Source organism: Bos grunniens, chromosome 8 (assembly GCF_055505025.1).
Source record: "Bos grunniens cultivar Pamir isolate PY7600 chromosome 8, Bosgru_T2T1.0, whole genome shotgun sequence".
NCBI classification, from domain to species: Eukaryota; Metazoa; Chordata; class Mammalia; order Artiodactyla; family Bovidae; genus Bos; species Bos grunniens.
In genome coordinates this window covers 26,480,565-26,500,675 of record NC_141172.1, presented here as the reverse complement: position 1 = coordinate 26,500,675, position 20,111 = coordinate 26,480,565, and the positions used below count along the sequence as shown (strand labels likewise).

General features: G+C 42.2%; 1 protein-coding gene and 1 long non-coding RNA gene across 26 annotated transcripts in view; one reads left to right on the top strand and one right to left on the bottom strand.

The window, feature by feature from the left end:
* BNC2 (basonuclin zinc finger protein 2) overlaps positions 1-20,111 on the bottom strand; it is a 485,666-nt gene that overhangs the window by 45,821 nt on the left and 419,734 nt on the right. The gene's annotated exons all lie outside the window — the stretch shown is intronic.
* LOC147366863 (uncharacterized) overlaps positions 1-20,111 on the top strand; it is a 153,480-nt gene that overhangs the window by 117,817 nt on the left and 15,552 nt on the right. Inside the window, exon 3 of one of the 3 annotated variants that reach the window (XR_015169509.1) lies at positions 9,312-17,276. The exons of the other annotated variants lie outside the window; for them this stretch is intronic. This is a non-coding gene — a long non-coding RNA (uncharacterized LOC147366863). Of the gene's footprint in view, positions 1-9,311; positions 17,277-20,111 lie in introns of those variants that run through there. 3 annotated transcript variants of the gene reach the window in all.

Here is a 20,111-nt window from a genome sequence, read left to right as displayed (position 1 = left end):
TCTCTCCAAACTACACTTCAACAGCTCCCCCCGCGAAATGACTTAAGCATAGATTCTTCATGCTAGTATTTAAGAACTGCTCTCATCTAGCTTTTAAGTCTTGCTTCTTTAGTGCACACTCTGTCACTGGAAACTGGACCAATCAACCATCAGTGCACACACTATGCTTTCTCACCACACTGCAATTTTGTCTACAGTCTCTTCCACTTGGAAGGCTGGCATCAATTTTCTAGAGGCCCACTATCAGCCAAGGCCCTCTTTCCAAATATTACTTCTATCATAAATTCTATGCTCTACCCAGAATTCCCACCTGCTTTTCATACGATTTTTATTTTTACCACATTCCATTATATTGGTTACATGCAATTTCAGAAAACTAAGATCATGGCAATCAATCCCATCACTTCATGGCAAATAGATGGGGGAAGAGAAATGAAAACAGTGGCAGATTTTATTTTCTTGGGCTCTAAAATCATTACAGATGGTGACCACAGCTGTGAAATTAAAAGGTGCTTGCTCCTTGGGCAAAAAGTTAGATAAACCTAGTGTGTGTGTGTCTTAGTTGCTCAGTTATGTCCAACTCTTTGAGGCCCATCAACTGTGGTCCACCAGACTCCTCTGTGCATGGGATTCTCCGCAAGAATACTGGAGCAGGTTGCCATATTCTTCACTAGGGATCTTCACCAGGGATTGAACCCAGGTCTCCTGCACTGCAGGCAGATTCTTTACTGTCTGAGCCACCAAGGATGCCCATGACAAACCTAGACAGTGTATTAAAAAGCAGAGACATCACTATGTTGACAAAGGTCCATATAGTCAAAGCTATGATTTTTCCAGTAGTTATGTATTGATGTGAGAGTTGAACCATAAAGAATGTTGAGCATTGAAGAACTGATGCTTTCAAACTGTGGTGCTGGCAAAGACTCCTGAGAGTCCCTTGGACAGCAAGGAGATCAGTCAATCCTGCGGGAAATCAACCATGAACATTCAATGGAAGGACTGATGTTGAAGCTGAAGCTCCAAAACTTTGGCCACCTGATGCAAAGAGCCAACTCATTGAAAAGACCCTGATGCTGGAAAAGATTGAGGGCAAGAGGAGAAGGGGTGACAGAGGATAAGATGGTTGGATGGCATCACTGACTCAATGGACAGGAGTTTGAGCAAACTCTGGAAGATAGTGAAGGACAGGGAAGCCTGGCATGCTGCAGTCCATTGGGTCACAAAGAGGTTGGACACGACTTTGCGACTGAATAACAACTTGCAGTGTAGCCAGGCCCTTGAGTAGAAAGGCTCCACAGTACTCATCTTTATATCCCTATAGCAACCATGGTGGCACCTCACACATTTTAAGCAAATGACTTTGGCTTTATACCGATTCATTTCTGTTGACAACTGATCACTTGTAATTTCTGTAAACCCATCTAATTTTCTTTAGATGGATGCTTACTAGATATCTGAAAACAGTACGAGTCCAAAACCTAACTTGTCCAATATCTCGTTAGGCAGTCATGTGCAAAAGCAGATATCCACAAGTTATATATTATGCACTTAAGAAATACAAGTATATTTTCTAACACAAGTAAAGACTTCATTTTTCTCAAAATATTTTGAGTTCTTGGTTGGTTCTATGCTTCCAACATCATTTTATTTACTGGATTATTTACAGGATTAGGGACAAAAAAGTAAATTTCCTAAAATGCAAAAGGAAATGACGATACAGAAAGCGTGACTGTCATAGGAAAGTAAGCTGGGGGCAGGGGGAAAGAAATTTGGGAATAAGAAACTAAGTATTAGAAAGGGAGCTCAAAAATGCATACACAGAATATGAATATACATTTAAAACGTGACAGACTAGAAATGATTTCCACTTGTGGCCAACAGTGAATTACTCAATGTTAAAACTGAATATCAGAACATTTAAAGTGATTTGATTGCAACAGTAAGTAACTGAATTCTGGCCACGGTTTTAGGAATATCAGTATGAGCTGACTGGGTAGAGAAGAGGAGGACACAAAACTATAGAAAGATTTGGTAAAACTAAAAAGGCAAAGAGAAAATTAATACCTAGGTATATGAAAGTAGAGGCTGCGGTAGTCAATTTTGAATATATCAATTAAATTCTTACTATGGAACTCTGGTTGTGTGCTAAAACTAAAATACACAGGATGGGGAGTAAAAAAGCATAGAAAATATATGTGGGTGAATTAACATGAAATGTATTTTTTTTTAAAAAAGGAAATATTACAGAATACCTTTTTAGCTAGTCTAAACTGTAAAATATAAAAGGCTTTCATTTCTAATTTTATTGAAAAAAATTTAAAATTTGTACAGAAACAGAAAAGACCCCAAATAGTCAAAGTAATCCTAAGAAAGAAAAAAGGGAGTTAGAGGAATAAGGTTCCCTGACTTCAGACTATACTATTGATACAAAGATACAGTCATCAGAGCAATGTATGGTACTAGCACAAGGACAAAAATATAAATCAATGGAATAGAACAGAAAGTCCAGAAATAAATTGATGCACCTACAGTCAATACAGAAATGGTATGGACCTAACAGGAGCAGAATTAACTCATGCGAAGAGTTGACTCATTGGAAAAGACTCTGATGCTAGGAGGGATTGGGGGCAGGAGGAGAAGGGGACGACAGAGGATGAGATGGCTGGATGGCATCACTGACTCGATGGACGTGAGTCTGAGTGAACTCCGGGAGTTGGTGATGGACAGGGAGGCCTGGCGTGCTGCAGTTCATGGGGTTGCAAAGAGTCGGACATGACTGAGCAACTGATCTGATCTGATCTGATCTGGCTCTGGAGTTCCAGGTTGTTAACCACATTCTCCTGTTGGCTCAGTGATTTATACTGGAAGAGATACCATCTTGTAGATGACTGAACTGAACTGAACAGGAGCAGAAGATATTAAGAAGAGGTAGCAAGAATACACAGAAGAACTGTACAAAAAAGATCTTCATGACCCAGATAATCATGAAGGTGTGATCACTCACACTCACCTAGAGCCAGGCATCCTGGAATGTGAAGTCAAGTGAGCCTTAGGAAGCATCACTATGAACAAAGCTAGTGGAGGTGATGGAATTCCAGTTCAGCTATTTCAAATCCTAAAAGATGCTGTGAAAGTGAAGGACTCAATATGCCAGCAAATTTGGAAAACTCAGCGGTGGCCACAGGACTGGAAAACGTCAGTTTTCATTCCAATCCCAAAGAAAGGCAATGCCAAAGAATGCTCAAACTACTGCACAATTGCACTCATCTCACACGTTAGTAAAGTAATGCTCAAAATTCTCCAAGCCAGGCTTCAGCAATACGTGAACTGTGAGCTTCCAGATGTTCAAGCTTGTTTTAGAAAAGGCAGAGGAACCAGAGATCAAATTGCTAATATCCACTGGATCCTCAAAAAAGCAAGAGAGTTCCAGAAAACATCTATTTCTGCTTTATTGACTACGCCAAAGCCTTTGACTGCATGGATCACAATAAACTGGAAAATTCTGAAAGAGATGGGAATACCAGACCACCTGACCTGCCTCTTGAGAAACCTATATGCAGGTCAGAAAGCAACAGTTAGAACTGGACATGGAACAACAGACTGGTTCCAAAGAGGAAAAGGAGTATGTCAAGGCTGGATATTGTTTCCCTGCTTATTTAACTTGTATGCAGAGTACATCATGAGAAACGCTGGGCTGGAGGAAGCACAAGCTGGAATCAAGATTGCCGGGAGAAATATCAATAACTTCAGATATGCAGATGACACCACCCTTATGGCAGAAAGTGAAGAGGAACTCAAAAGCCTCTTGATGAAAGTGAAAGAGGAGAGTGAAAAAGTTGGCTTAAAGCTCGACATTCAGAAAACATAGATCATGGCATTTGGTCCCATCACATCATGGTCCCATCACATCATGGGAAATAGATGGGGAAACAGTGGTTGACTTTATTTTTCTGGGCTCCAAAATCACTGTGGATGGTGATTGCAGCCATGAAATTAAAAGACACTTGCTCCTTGGAAGGAAAGTTATGACCAACCTAGATAGCATATTCAAAAGCAGAGACATTACTTTGCCAACAAAGGTTCGTCTAGTCAAGGCTATGGTTTTTCCAGTAGTCATGTATGGATGTGAGAGTTGGACTGTGAAGGAAGCTTAGTGCCAAAGAACTGATGCTTTTGAACTGTGGTGTTGGGAGAAGACTCTTGAGAGTCCCTTGGACTGCAAGGAGATCCAAACAGTCCATCCTAAAGGAGATCAGTCCTGGGTGTTCATTGGAGGGACTGATGTTGAAGCTGAAACTCCTATCCTTTGGCAACCTGATGCGGAGAGCTGATTCGTTTGAAAAGACCCTTATCCTGGGAAAGATTCAGGCAGGAGGAGGAGGGGATGACAGAGGATGACATGGTTGGATGGTATCAGTGACACAATGGATGGGTTTGGGTGGACTCCGGAAATTGGTGATGGACAGCGAGGCCTGGCGTGCTGCAGTTCATGGGGTCATAAAGAGTTGGACACGACTGAGCGACTGAACTTAACTGAACGGTCAATTAATCTACAACAAAAGAGGTAAGACTATACAAAATGGAGAAAAGACACAGTCTCTTCAATAAGTGGTGCTGGAAAAACTGGCCAGCTACTTGTAAAAGAGAATTTTTAATTTCATTCTAACACCATATACGTCATTCTCTAACAGCATACCGTAAACTCAAAATGGATCATAGAACTAAATGTAAGGCCAGGTACTATAAAATTCTTAGAAGCGTACATAGGAAGTACCCTCTCTGACATTAATGCAGCAATATCTTATTAGATCCACCTCCTAATGAAAATAAAAGCAAAAATAAACAGATGGGACCTAATTAAATTTAAAAGCTTTTGCACAGCAAAGGAAACCATAAACAAAACAAAAAGAAAACCCACAGAATAGGAGAAAACATTTGCAAATGATACAACTGACATGGGGTTAATCTCTAAAATATACAAACAGCTCACTCAGCTTAATATTAAAAAAAAAAAAAAAAACCCAATCAAAAAATTGGCAGAAGATTCAAAGAGACACTTCTCCCAAGAAGACATACAGATGGCCCAAAGACGCATGAAAAGATGCTCAGTGTCACTAATTATTAGAGAAATGTAAATCAAAACTACAATGAGGTATCACACTTCACACCAGTCAGAATGGCCATCGTCAAAAATTCTACAAACCATAAATGCTGGAGAGGGTGTGGTTAAAGGGAACCCTCCTACACTGTTAGTAGGAACGTAAATTGGTACAACCACTATTGAAAACAGTATGGAGGTTTCTTAAAAAAACTAAAACTGTAACTACCATATGATCCAGCAATCCCACTCCTGGGCATATATCTAGAGAAAACCATAATTTGAGAAGATACATACACCTCAGTGTTCACTGAAGTACTATTTAATTGCAAATAATTGCCAGGACATGGAAGCAACCTAAATGTTCATCAACAGAGAAATGGATAAAAAAGATGTGGTGTATACGTACAATGTAATATTACCCAGCCATTAAAATTTGCAGAAATATGGATGGACCTGAAGATTATCCTACTAAGTGAAGTAAGAGAAAGAAAAATGCTGTATGATATCGCTCATACGTGAAATCTAAAAAAAAAATGATAAAAATGAACTTACAAAACAGAAACACACTCACAGACTTCAAAGACAAACTGATGGGTACCAAAGGGGAAAGGTGGGAGAATGGGATAAATAAGGCATTTGGGATTAACATATACACACTACTATATATAAAACAGATCATCAACAAGGACCTACTGTATAGCACAGGGAACTCTGCTCAAAATTCTGTAATAACCTATATGAAAAAGATTCTAAAAAAGAATGGATATATGGAGAGTGAAAAAGTTGGCTTAAAGCTCAACATTCAGAAAACAAAGATCATGGCATCCGGTCCCACCACTTCATGGGAAATATGGGGGAAACAGCAGAAACAGTGTCAGACTTTATTTTTCTGGGCTCCAAAATCACTACAGATGGTGACTGCAGCCATGAAATTAAAAGACGCTTACTCCTTGGAAGGAAAGTTATGACCAACCTAGATAGCATATTCAAAAGCAGAGACATTACTTTGCCAACAAAGGTTCGTCTAGTCAAGGCTATGGTTTTTCCTGTGGTCATGTATGGATGTGAGAGTTGGACTGTGAAGAAGCTGAGCACTGAAGAATTGATGCTTTTGAACTGTGGTGTTGGAGAAGACTCTTGAGAGGCCCTTGGACTGCAAGGAGATCCAACCAGTCCATTCTGAAGGAGATCAGCCCTGGGATTTCTTTGGAAGGAATGATGCTAAAGCTGAAACTCCAGTACTTTGGCCACCTCATGTGAAGAGTTGACTCATTGGAAAAGACTCTGATGCTGGGAGGGATTGGGGGCAGGAGGAGGAGGGGACGACAGAGGATGAGATGGCTGGATGGCATCACTGACTCGATGAACGTGAGTCTCAGTGAACTCTGGGAGTTGGTGATGGACAGGGAGGCCTGGCGTGCTGTGATTCATGGGGTTGCAAAGAGTTGGACACAACTGAGCGACTGATCTGATCTGATAACTGAATCACTTTTCTGTACACCTTAAACTGATAAACACTGGAAATCAACCATACTCCAATATAAAATAAAAATTAAAAAAGATAACTGTTAGAACTTCATTTAATATAAAGTATTACATAAAAACTAAAAAAATTAAAAGCTTTCACTTATAATACATTTCACACCTACTGTCAGTTGCTACTTCTAAACACTGACTGTAATGGTTCCACAGAATATCAAAGGAATGACTTGGTTGTCTTAGAAATGTACTAAGTTTAATAACTACGGAACTGCTCCCCATGAACCACTGTGCAATAAAACAGTTGAAGCCTCCTTTTAAGAAAATCAACTCTTTGTTGATTCTCTAAATCACCAGGAGGACTCTTTTCTTTATTTATGTTTGTTTGAGGACGATAAGGTAGTATTAAATAAAAACCATCAAGGAATTAAGTCACTTTAATAAAGAAAAATTGTTATTCATGGAGAGAACTGCATACCACATTTTACTTTTTACAGAGTCACCTATCAAGGCAGGAAATAAGATTTCTGTCATCTCATCCGTCATCTGATTCAAGTGTCTATTTTCACGAAGTCTAAAATAGACACTGTCTATAAATTTACACGCTCTATTTGCTCATGTTCACTTGTCTCAGAAGTAATGCATGGAGGTTATCCAACCAGACCAAAAAGGCAAAGAGTATGTAAACTCTTGCCAGCGGAGGAGAGCCAGCCCAGGCCTCCAGCGGCAGGCACAGTTGACAGTGGCCACCACTGAATCCAGTTGTTGGTCTTGTACGTTCTCCCCAGATGCTCTCCTGGGGGATTATTTCTCAGGAGCACTTCTGTTTTGCCTCGTTCTTTCCCAAGGAGTAAGCAAGTAAAGAAGCCTTCCAAATGGAGAAAGAGACTTAAAACTCTAGCAAATTCTCTGTGCAGTAAGGAAAGGCAGATTCTAGATACACATCCAAGATGGAGAATAGGGCAATAATAAGCCCCAGATTTAACCTTAATTGAAGGTAATTTTTGTTATTTTATTTTGCTAACTCAGATTTCCAAATCAAGGGCAACTGCCACTGTATTCCATCAATGAGGAGAATTCCAGTTAGTACTGATTTCTGATTATTAGCAGAAGAGATAACGGGGGAAATGTATGTATGTGTGTAAGAGGAAAAGACAAGACAATGTGTTTTGTCTTTCTCTCCTTTGCACCTCAGTTCCAACGCAGTAAGGAACAAGGAATGAATTCACATGGATAACTGAATGTGCCAGATGTTCCCACCTCATTATACTACAGTCTAAACACCATTACTGAGTGTAACACCAAAATGAAGAAGTCCTTAGGAGGAAAATGATATAGATCCTTATGATCCATAAGGCAAAGCCTTAGGCATACCTTCTGCCTTCCTCCTTGTATGGAATCCTACACAAGTTAGGTTTTAACGACTGTGCTGGGGGTTCCCAATGCTAACCCCAAGATCAGGAAGACTCGCAGGACTCAGCACATAATCATGCTCACAGCTAAGATTTATTATAGTGAAAGGACACAAAGCCAGCAGAGGGAAAAGGGCATAGGGCAAAGTCCAGAAGAAACCAAGAGCATCCTTCAGAGTCCTCGCCCCACAGAGACACACAAGATGCATTTAATCTCCAGCACTGAACTGTGGCAACACATAGGAAGTGCTGTGTACAAGTGAAGCTTCTTAGCAACTTAGTGGCTGGGATTTTCACTGGGTTTGGTCACATGGGCCCCCTTTGTGGAGCATGTACCAAAACTCCAAATTCCAGACTTCCAGAAGGAAAGTAAGTGTTCAGCATAAACCACTATTATTTGCATAAACAGTTTAGAACAGTAAAGTGAAAGCTACTCAGTCATATTTGACTCTTTGTAACCCCATGGTCTATACAGTCCATGAAATTCTCCAGGCCAGAATACTGGAGTGGGTAGCCTTTCCCTCCTCCAGGGAATCTTCCCAACCCAGGGATCGAACCCAGGTCTCCTACATTGCAGGCGGATTCTTTACCAGCTGAGCCACAAGGGAAGCCCAAGAATACTGGAGTGGGTAGCCTATCCCTTCTCCAGAAGACCTTCCCAACCCAAATCGAACTGGGGTCTCCTTCATTGCAAGCGAATTCTTTACCAACTATCAGGGAAGCTTAGAACAGTAAGCCTCTCAATTATAGAATGGTGGAAACACCCCCAAACCCAAGTTCCTACATGCTGCTGCTGCTAAGTTGCTTCAGTCGTGTCCAACTCTGTGCGACCCCATAGACGGCAGCCCACCAGGCTCCTCTGTCCCTGGGATTCTCCAGGCAAGAGTACTGGAGTGGGTTGCCATTTTCTTCTAGCCAAGGACAAATTTTGTACGCAGGCCTTTCTAAGGATAGCGCCACAGATCTGCTATGTTACCATTTTTCTGCACACCTACCCATTATTGTTTCAGAGCTGCACCCCACCTGCCACCCCACCCAAAAATGAATTCTAGTACTGAGGTTCTAGATGGCCATAGCTCTGGTACTTGATCCAGGAAAGGGCGCACAGGTGGGAGACAGGGAGAAATCTGTCTTCATTTGCACACAGTTAAGTGTGATTTATTGGTGCCCTCTACAGTGTCAGCTTCCCTGGTGGCTCAGACAATAAAGAATCTGCCTGCAATGCTGGAGGCCTGGATTCAATCCTTAAGGTGAGTCAAAAGGCACTAATGAGGGCTTTCCTAGTGGTCCAGTGGTTAAGAATCTACCTTGAAACGCAGGGGACACCGGTTCAATCCCTGGTCCAGGAAGATGCCACATCCTGTGAAGCAACTAAGCCCATGTGCCACAGCTACTGAGCCCACGCTCCGCAACAAGAGAGCCATTGCAATGACTGTCACTAGGAGCAGCCCCTGCCAATACCCACCCCTGCCACAGCTAGAGAAGGTCCACGGGCAGCAACGAAGACCCAGTGCAGCCAAGAAAACGAAAAACTAAAAAATATGTTTAAGAAAGACACTACTGAAAAAGTAATCTGTCCCTAAAGGGAAAAAACCCTACCATTATAAACTGTACAATACGTACAAGAAATTAAAGGTTCATAGAAGCCAAGGGACTGTGTTAGCTTCATTTCCTTTAGAGAGTATCCATTCAAATGAGTATTTAATGTATCAAATGTTATTTATTAGAAGATGCAACTAATGGTTCCCCAGAAGAGGCCCCTGGTCCAGTAGAGGCTGGAAAATCAGCTTTTGTGGGCACTTTCCATTCACTGCTAATAACAAAAATCAGTATGGGGATGTTTACAAATCTCTTGGTTTTCATTTTATATTAAAATAGGGAAGAGAGTGTTCATTGTTGTCTAAAACTGGCTCATCAGTACGTCTACCATCATGACATCCAACTTATTTATGGAAATCTCTTAGAAATGTAAGATTATTTAGGAAAAGGAGATCAAGGCAATCCATTAACTATATGTGAAAGTTGTAAAATTCTAATTTCAAGTCAACATTTCCTGAAACAAATTTCCAAGGTAGGAATGGACCTTTCAGATCTAACTAAAAGGATCTCAAAATGTGCATTAAAGAGAGAGGTAGAATGTGGACTTGACTTCAGTGAAAAGTAATGGCCACTGCTCACCAAGCACTCACTATGTGCCAGCACTAAGGGGAAAGAAAAGCCCTTCACCTGCATTGCTGCTGTTTGGTCACTAAGATGCATCCCCCTCTTTGCGACCCCATGGACTGTACCCACTAGGCTCCTGTGTCTATGGAATTTTTCAGCTACAAGTATCAGAGTGGATTGTCATTTCCTTCTCCAGGGGATCTTCCCAACCCAGGGACTGAACCCACGCCTTCTGCATTGGCAGGTGGTTTCTTTATCACTGAGTCACCAGGGAAGCCTTCATTTGCATTAGCTACCCCATCACTCAGTGCACACATGAGGGTTAGAAACTGTACTGCAACTCAAGTCCAGAGCAAGGGGGAACGTGGAGCAAGTACATGCACTGTCCTTCTGTGGAGTTTCCTGGTGTTGGTACGAGCATCCCCGCTGAGCGGGGAGATGGAGAAAGAAAACACATTCCTTCCACATCACACGGGCGAGGCAAGTGTAAAAACCTCACAGTCTCTTGTGAATAATACCACCAATCAGGGCAGAAATCCTTATTTAAGTAATTAAAAAAAAAAACAATTAGAGAGTTAAATGGAAGCTAAAATACACGCGTATGCATGTACTACCTTCTTCTCCCGATTATTAGCCAGAATTTAGTGTCATGAGGTAGAATTTGTCCTGACAGGTGTGACTGTGTTATAGAACACGCAGGCCTCTCTCCCTCTGCAAAATGGTCTGATGCTCACAAGAAGCTAGAAAAGCAGCAAGAGACATAGCAACGGCTAAGAGTCCTGACTGAGAGTGTGCTTCATAAACAACATTCTGGGAGTTTCCAGGCCTTTGTAAGTAACTCTCTCAGGCCACAGGTGCTGGATTTGTTTTCTGTGGCTTGAGGGTAAAGCTCTGCTGTGGATTTTACTCTACTTAGGGGGTGGGACGCGAGGCTCTGGGCAAAGTGAAACATGGAGGTCTTTGATCACTCCAAGCCAACAAGGAGGAGCACACCCATGTGTAAAAGTCCCCGATCCAAGAACATTTACCATTCTCCATAGAAGCACAGGCAACACGCGGGCAGGAGAAGGGGGACTCGGGACCTGGGCCCGAGGCTCCCACACACATAGCAACAAAGCAAACAGCATGCAAACAGCAGCTGCACTGACACTCAGGGAAGACGGAGGCTGGTTTTTAGATCTTACACGGGAGAGAACAAAGTCATCCCCATTAATCACAAGGAAGACAAGTGGAAAGTTGAGGCTTCTGCATCTATCCACAATAAAAAGGAAAAAAAAAATCATGGCAAACACATATATTCCGGCATGTTATCTTTCATTTACATAAACCACAGGCTACACAGACTTCCTATGGCCACAGTTACCTGCTCCATTATCCCTAGCTGTAAGGGTTTTGAGAAAGAAGAGGGAAGGAAATGGGCTAAAAATATTTCCATTATATATGGAATGGATTGGTGCCAGGTAAGTATTTTTTAGCCTTCAAGAACATTTTAACATGGGTTTCTGGCAAAACTTTTAATCATTGAATAAATATTTAAGTTAATAACACTGAACAAGAGGCCAACTCCATGCTGTATCACAGAAGTCACAGTTTAAAAGGAACGATAGCTTACGATGGAGGGAAAATTCAGTAAAAGAGCAGAAGGGATCATTGACTGTGCGGGAAAGAATGGATACGCTCTAGTTTTAACAATCCTAAAATACACTCTCCATAGAAGTAAGGGGAAGCAGAATGGAGTAGGAAAACAAATCACATCATATAGAAATAAAATAAGATACAGTGTAGAGTGTGAAGTCACAGGTCTGAGAGCCAGCACTAAGCTGTTTCCTCACTAGCTGTAATGACCACAATGAGCCTCCTTCCCAGCTATGAAAGTAGATGGTCATACTTGACTTTTACTATTATCCTTAGGATTATTAGTCATTATTAGGGTTGAGTTAAGTACAAAGACTCATGACAGGCTTTGCTGAATTCCAAGGCACACTGCAGGCACTCCATAAACACTTGCTCACAGATACACTGCTAGCTTTAGCATAAAACCAAGGATTAATTGAAATCTTGACCTTACATCCAGAAATCTATACAAGATGATCTACTGAGACTGCATACAAAATAATAAACAATAAGTGACACAACAGACTTTTAAGACAAAGGTTAAATTTTTCATAAACTACATTAATGGTCTTTAACTACTGGAAAAACTCTACTTTGATCAGCTTAAGCGTCTCCAGGTTCCAGGTGTCACGTAAAACAAGCAGAGAGGAAATTCTTATTGTGACAACAGAATCTTTTCTGAACATTTTTCACATGAATGTCATTCACTGAATCCATGACAAGTCTTTCTAAAAAATGATCATTCTATCCTTTTTGTTTACTGGCTTGTTGGGTGTTCGCAGTGTGTGTGAGTAAAAGAGAATACGTGTATACAGAAAAACCAGGGTCCTTTTCATTTTTAATATAAAGTATGGCAGGAATCTGCTTCTGCTTCTCCAGTAGAATGGAACTTCTTTCATAGAACAGAGATGCCACTTGAATGAGGATTTATGATGCGATGAGAGCCAAATATTTCACAAATGAAGCAACCATATAGGTGATTCTATAAATATTTTATTAATCCTCTAAGAGCCTCCTAAGTGAGGCCTCACAGATACTTGTATTTTTAATCTGCTATGAATAAACGCTACAACCCAGTGCCTGCATTCCAGTGACCCAGGACTAGAGAGGGGAGTGCAGACGGTTTCGGGTGTCTCAGGTACAACTACCTGTCAAGACAGAGAACCCAGTGACAGCCTCCCCCACCAGGGACGGCTCGCTCCAGTGATTCAAGGAGGTTACAGGCCTTGAATCAAGGAGGCAGCAGGCCTTGATGTCAGCTACATGGTTTTACATACTTACCATGTCAGGGGCTCTCAGCCTTCCTGGGAATTTATTCTGATAGAAGAAGTACTGCTTTTCTAAGCATCTTCCTGCTTGCCACTGAGCTGGACAGCCACTGGCTTCTCCTGGGCTTCCAGGTCACAAACGTTGGGCGTGTGCTCTTCAAGGTACGTTAAAGGGAACACAATCTCGCTTGTACTTCCTAACAAATGATTTTTGTAATGCCTCTCCTTGACTTCATTCGCATACTTCTAGTTGTAGACATTCAGCTACAAGACACATTCAGAGTTGCCTGCTTCTCATCACATGCGGTTCCTATTAACATTTAATGAGTATCTACCGGCAAGTCTGTGGACTGCTCTCCCCCCTCACCCCAGAGATCCTCCTGCTGTCTCTGAGCTAACACAGGATTTCTTCCCTCACATTCCTTTTTTTTTTAAAATAACTCAAAACCAGCTCAAAACTCATTCACCAGCCAAAGAAAAAAGTTATTTATGCCTGCTGAAACACAGCATGCTGATGTAAATGAAATTTGGCCTTACTCTAAGAATTAATAAAGTTATCCATCTAAAACATCTCAGGAGCAATCTCCTGAGATTTTTGCCTCCAACTTTTACTTTCACCAACACCTGTATCTTCTCTAGCCACTCAAAGGTCTGAATTAAATTTTTGCTTATAAGTGTAAACTGGTGGACAATGGGAACCAAGATCAAGATCTTATGTTTGATTCTTTGACACAAAGAATCAAAAACTAAGTTTGGAGAAATGTGAAGGACAACACTTCATTACCATCTGCTAAGATTCAACCTAAGAGGAAGTGGCAAACACATGCAAAGGGCTTTGGCTGTATGACAGTGAAGACCCAATCTGTCTCCAAGCTACATCGTTCACCACTCTCTCACCCTGAAAATGGGGAAGGAGGGAATGCATCGTCAGTCTGCGATGGGGAATCAAAGACAAGGTCATCTGCTCCATCACTGCTGCTTCCTGGTCTTCACCATCCACCTCCTCTGCTAGAGAAAATGCGCCCCCCCCCCTTCGTTCTCTGTATTCATCCATTTGTTTAGGTTACTTCATCTCTCTCCAGATCCCCAAAGGCTGTGCCTAAAGTTCCTTCCTTCCTACTCTCCTCTGATATCCTGATTTTACTCCCAAATTTATAGTCCCACCTTCCCTCTTCTCTTGAACCATTTCCCTAACTTTCTTTCTTTTCTTCTTTCCTTTCTTTCCCCATATAGCTCCTCTGGCCTCTCTCTTTTCACCTCTGAAAGCAACCTCCCTTTCCTTGATCACTCCTCCCATTTTGGTTTAGACAAAGGAGGGCTGTTGCCAAAAGTATGTAGTCACACTGATAGAAGCTAGGAGCTTATGTAACATGAAACTGATCATTCCATGGCAAGTGCAAAGAGAATGTTCAGAAGATTCAACCAGGATGAGTGAGAAGATGTTCTGTGATCGTTCTGGAATGAAGAGAACAACAACCACATTGAAAAGGTGCCACTGAAAGCACAGAAGACCTCCAGAATCCCTGGGACGATCTACCCAAATGGAAGGCATTCCCAGTGCCATGTCACTGTGCTGATAAAATCAGAATTAAATTCCATTTGTCACAAATGAAGGTTACATAGACACTGACAAGAGATTCTTTTCTAATTCCTCCTCGGATTACCAAATTTATAACTAAAGAAGACAGATTTAAGGGCTTCCCTAGTGGCTCTGGAGAAGGAAATGGCAACTCACTCCAGTACTCTTGCCTGGAAAATCCCATGGACGGAGGGGCCTGGTAGGCTACGGTCCATGGGGTTGCAAAGAGTCGGACACGACTGAGGGACTTCACTTTCACTACTAGTGACTAGTGATGAAGAATCCACCTGCCAATGCAGGGGAGACAGGTTCGATCCTTGGTCCGGGAAGATTCCATATGCCTTGATGCAGCTAAGCCCATGTGCCACAACTCTTGAGCCTGTGCTCTCTCTAGAGCCTGGCAACTGCAACTACTGAGCCCATGTACCACAAGTATGGAGGTCTGCATGCCCTAGACCCTGTGCTCTGCAGTAAGAGAAGCCCACACACCACAACTAGTGAGTAGGCCCTGCCTGCTGCAACTAGAGAGGAAGACCCAGCACAGTCAAAACAAATAAAACTACTATAAAATAGAAGATAAAGATAAATGGTTTTAAAATGGGAAAGGGGCATACAGCACAAGCTAATCATCATTAACAAAGCTTTAAGACCCTCAAGTATTTATGTATTTACTTATTCCCCCAGGCCAAGGATGAGTTGATATAAGCTAAGACTGGTATGGAATATGGGCCCAAGACTGGACTGGACATCTGTTCTTACTGTACAGGGGCTGTGCCATTCAAGTTATTAAAAGTATTTAAATACAATGCCAGTGTTTTCTTCCACATGTCTACTTTTCCTTTCTTCTCTGAATATTTTGAAAGAAGTCTTCAATTTTTGTCTCTCACTTCCCCGGTGGCTCAGAGGTTAAAGTGTCTGCCTGCAATGCGGGAGACCGGGGTTCAATCCCTGGGTTAGGAAGATCCCCTGGAGAAGGAAATGGCAACCTACTCCAGTACTCTTGCCTGGAGAATCCCATGGACGGAGGAGCCTGGTAGGCTACAGTCCATGGGGTCGCAAAGAGTCAGACACGACTGAGCTACTTCACTTCTTCTTCTTCTTTCGTAACTAAATCATTATATGCTATGATTTAATGTTGTTTATCAAAATTTAAACAGTATCTTTTCTATGCATCAACCCTTGAAAAGTTAAACCAATCATGTCCTCTTCTTCCAGAAGTCCTGCATCAAAAGAGCTGATGTTTGTGCCTCAACTCTGAATTATGTGCTTATACCTCAGTAAGTGTGGAGATGACAGCTCTTCCTCTAACCTTTCTCAATGCTAAGAGCCCTGACGGATGCTGCCCCAGTGATGATTCTAATCATTTCACTCCCTTGCCCCAACCCTCCGATGGTTCGCCATATCCCACAGCAGTGGTCCACAGACTCATGATCAATAATGGAATTTTGAGTACACAGCCCAACACTGATATACTGACTCAAAGGAGTGATATAAAAACTCCTTAATAACTGGTAAGGCTAGGTAATGGTCAATCTGTATGGCTGCCATAACCAATCAGAAAACACCAGCCACAAAAATAATTATTATGGACACACTTGTATACTGTCTGAATTTCATGCTCACACCATCTATATGTACTACTCTCTACTAATATACAATGCCTTATATAATGTATTATGTGTACATATTCATATTGCCCACAGAGGTCCATATAGTCAAGGCTATGGATTTTCCAGTAGTCATGTACAGATGTAAGAGTTGGATCATAAAGAAGGCTGAGCAGCAAAGAATTGATGCTTTCCATCTGTGGTGCCAGAGAATACTCTTGAGAGTCCCTTGGACTGCCAGGAGATCAAACCAGTCAATCCTAAAGGAAATCAACCCTGAATATTCATTGGAAGGACTGATGCTAAAGCTGAAGCTCTGATATTCTGGCCACCTGATGGAGGAGCCAACTCATTGGAAAAAACCCTGATGCTGGGAAAGTTTGAGCACAGGAGGATAAGGGGGTGCCAGGAGATGAGATGGTTAGATAGCATCATTGACTCAGTGAACATGAAGCAAACTATGGGAGAAAGTGGAGGACAGAGGAGCCTGACAGTCCATGAAGTTGCAAAGAATCAGACATGACTTGGCAACTAAACAACAAAACAACATATTATAAGGCAAATTTAAGACAAGAAAAAATAAATACAGAACTTTATCATTATCTTCCCATTTCTCAGTGGGAAGATAATGTTACTCGAAGTGTTACTCAAAACACTTTTCTCAGGACAAGGCCCTTCGTGATCTGGCCTCTGGTTATCCATCCAGCTTTACTGCCTGTGAATCTTTTTATGCTCCAGCAATATGGATTCACAAAATTCAGGAAAAGGCTCCTCACAATTCTATGCTTTAGAGGATGCCATTCTTTAACGTGGATGGAATACTTTGTTCCTGAGAATCTCCGACTTTCGTCTTATTTAGTGTTACCTCAATTCTTACCCACCTCTTTTGTGATGTCTTCTGATTCAAGACAAACTTAGCGAGGTTCCTTTTTTTATTAATGTGATGGTAACAAGAGCTAACATTGCTCTGAGCATTTGCCTCCCACCAAGTATTCTGCTAGCTACTATAACTTCATTATCTTCAATAATTTCCCAAACCATCATCACATGGTATGTACTAACTCTAAGCTAAGGCCTAAAAAGGTTAAAAGTCTTATTCACGTGACATAGCTAACAGAAGGTAGGGAAGGTATTTAGGCTCAAGTCTGGCTTCCCTGGTAGCTCAGATGGTAAAGAATCTGCCCGCAGTGCAGGAAACCAGGGTTCAACCCCTGAGTCAGGAAGACACCGTGGAGAAGGGAATGGCAACCTACTCCAGTATTCTTGTCTGGAGACTCCCACAGACAGAGGAGCCGCTCTGGCAGGCTACAGTCCATGGGGTTGCAAAGAGTAGGACACAACTGGGCGACTAACACACCCACACACAGACACCAAAGTCCATACTCTTATCCCTCCACTTGCCATACCTCCAATAACACAAATATCCATGGCAACCCAACTGCTGGTTTGTGCAACAACAAAACTGTTTAGCTTTGTAGTCAAAGCACTTAAGCACACAGTAAGCTTATGAAAAATGTTTGCTGAGAGTCTGTATATCTGCTTACAAATCCTGTACTTTTAAATTAATTATGAGCCTATGTGCCTATGTGTAATGTGGAATATTACATTTTACCTCTGCGTGTGCTCTTTATGTTTTAAGATTGTTACCAAGGTAGGTAGTGTTCAGTGCAGTTCAGCTCAGTCGCTCAGTTGTGTCCAACTCTGCAACCCCATGGACTGTAGCATGCCAGGCTTCCCTGTCCATCACCAACTCCTGAAGCCTGCTCAAACTCATGTCCATCAAGTCAGTGATGCCATCCAACCATCTCATCCTCTGTTATCCCTTTCTCCTCCCGCTTTCAATTTTTCCCAGCATCAGCGTCTTTTCCAGTGAGTCAGTTCTTCACATCAGGTGGCCAAAGTACTGAAGTTTCAGCTTCAGCATCAGTCCTTCCAATGAATATTCAGGACTGATTTCCTTTAGGATGGACTGGTTGGGTCTCCTTGCAGTCCAAGACTCTAAAGAGTCTTTTCCAACAACACAGTTCAAAAGCATCAATTCTTCGGTGCTCAGCTTTCTTTATAGTCCAACTCTCACATCCTTTCATGACTACTGGAAAAACCATAGCTTTGAGTAGATGGACCTTTCTTGGCAAAGTAATGTCTTTGCTCTTTAATATGCTGTCTAGGTTGGTCACAGCTTTTCTTCCAAGGAGCAAGCATCTTTTAATTTCATGGCTGCAGTCACCATTTGCAGTGATTTTGGAGCCCAAGAAAGTAAAGTCTCTCACTGTTTCCATTGTTTCCCCATCTATTTGCCGTGAAGTGACTGGACTGGATTAGGTAATATGCATGAACAGAATTTAGCCTATGACAGTGAAAGTAGCTCAGTTGTGTCTGACTCTTCGCAACCCCAGGGACTGTAGCCCACCAGGCTCCTCTGTTCACGGAATTCTCCAGACAAGAAAACTAGAGTGGGTAGCCATTCCCTTCTCCAGGGGATTTTCCTGACCCAGTAATTGAACTTGGGTCTCCTGTGGCAGATTCTTAACACTCTGAGCCAACAAGGGAGCCCAAAATTTAGCCTATGAACAGTAAATCTTGCATTCATCTTCCAAGAACAAGAAACTCTGAAAGAGGGGATATTCAAATTGTATCAGTGATTCTCTTAGGTCTATGAGGATAAATTCTAGAGGCCCCAACAAACACTGCATTGTGCTGCACTGACACAAAAGGGCAGAGAACTCTCTGGACAATGTGGGTACATAATCTTTTTCTATCTGTCTTCTCTTTCTCCTCTCATTCCCTGGAGGGAAGGAAGGAAGGACGGATGGACGGAAGGGATGAGTGAGCTCTGGGGCAGGGGATGTAGACAGAAGAGATGGTACAGTAACAACTCACAGGAAATGCTGCCTTGCATTTGTCTGGCAGAAAGAATGATACCAACTAGGATAAACTGAGATCTCAGTTTTCTAAATGTGTCCTGATTACTTTACCCTTACCTAGACTTTGGTGTGTGTTGTGTGCTCTGCTGAGTTGCTGTTTCATGTCTGACTCTTTGTGATCCCATGGACTGTAGACTGCCAGGCTCCTCTGTCCATGGGGATTCTCTAGGCAAGAATACTGGAATGGGTTGCCATGCTCTCCTCCAGGGGATCTTCCCACCCAGGGATTGAACCCAGGTCTTCTGCATTGCAGGCAGATTCTTCACCTTCTGAGCCACCAAGGAAGCCCAAGAATACTGGAGTAGATAGTGTATCCCTTCTCCAGGGGATCTTCCTGATTCAGGAATCGAACTGGGGTCTCCTGCTTTGCAGACGGAATATCAGGGAAGTCCTGTGTGTGTATCCACTCTCCTTTACTCAACTGTGCACTCTTTGAGGAGAAAAATTCAGACAACATCACCTGGGTCAATCACCTTCTGCCTCCTACCAGACTGGGTCTCCTATCCCCTCAGGCCTAACCCAGTCTCAAGCCTTTAAACATATTGAAACGTCTGAAACACACATAGGATCCACATCTTTCTTCCCTATTAAATCTCTTGGAAGCAAATACCATTTTATCAAATTATGGAACCACCAGGAGACACATCATAGAACCCAGCCGTTGGAAGCTCTACTGACTGATACAAAAGGTCAATACGGATAGTTATGAGGAGTAACTACTTAGGAAAGGGGGTAAAATAGTTATGTTGATACGGATTTGCTGATAGTACCACCAGGCCTCAGGTGAGTGGACATTTGAAAATGTGGAACTGTGGTGCTGAAGGAAGGTGGATGCAGGGAAACCAGCTCTGGGTCATCTCCCTTAAAGGCAGCAGTTGTAGCTGCGGGAGATGGTCAAGGAAGATCTAGAGAGAAAGACAATCCTATGGGAGGACAGACTCTAGGAGAAAAGCCTGGAGCTGGG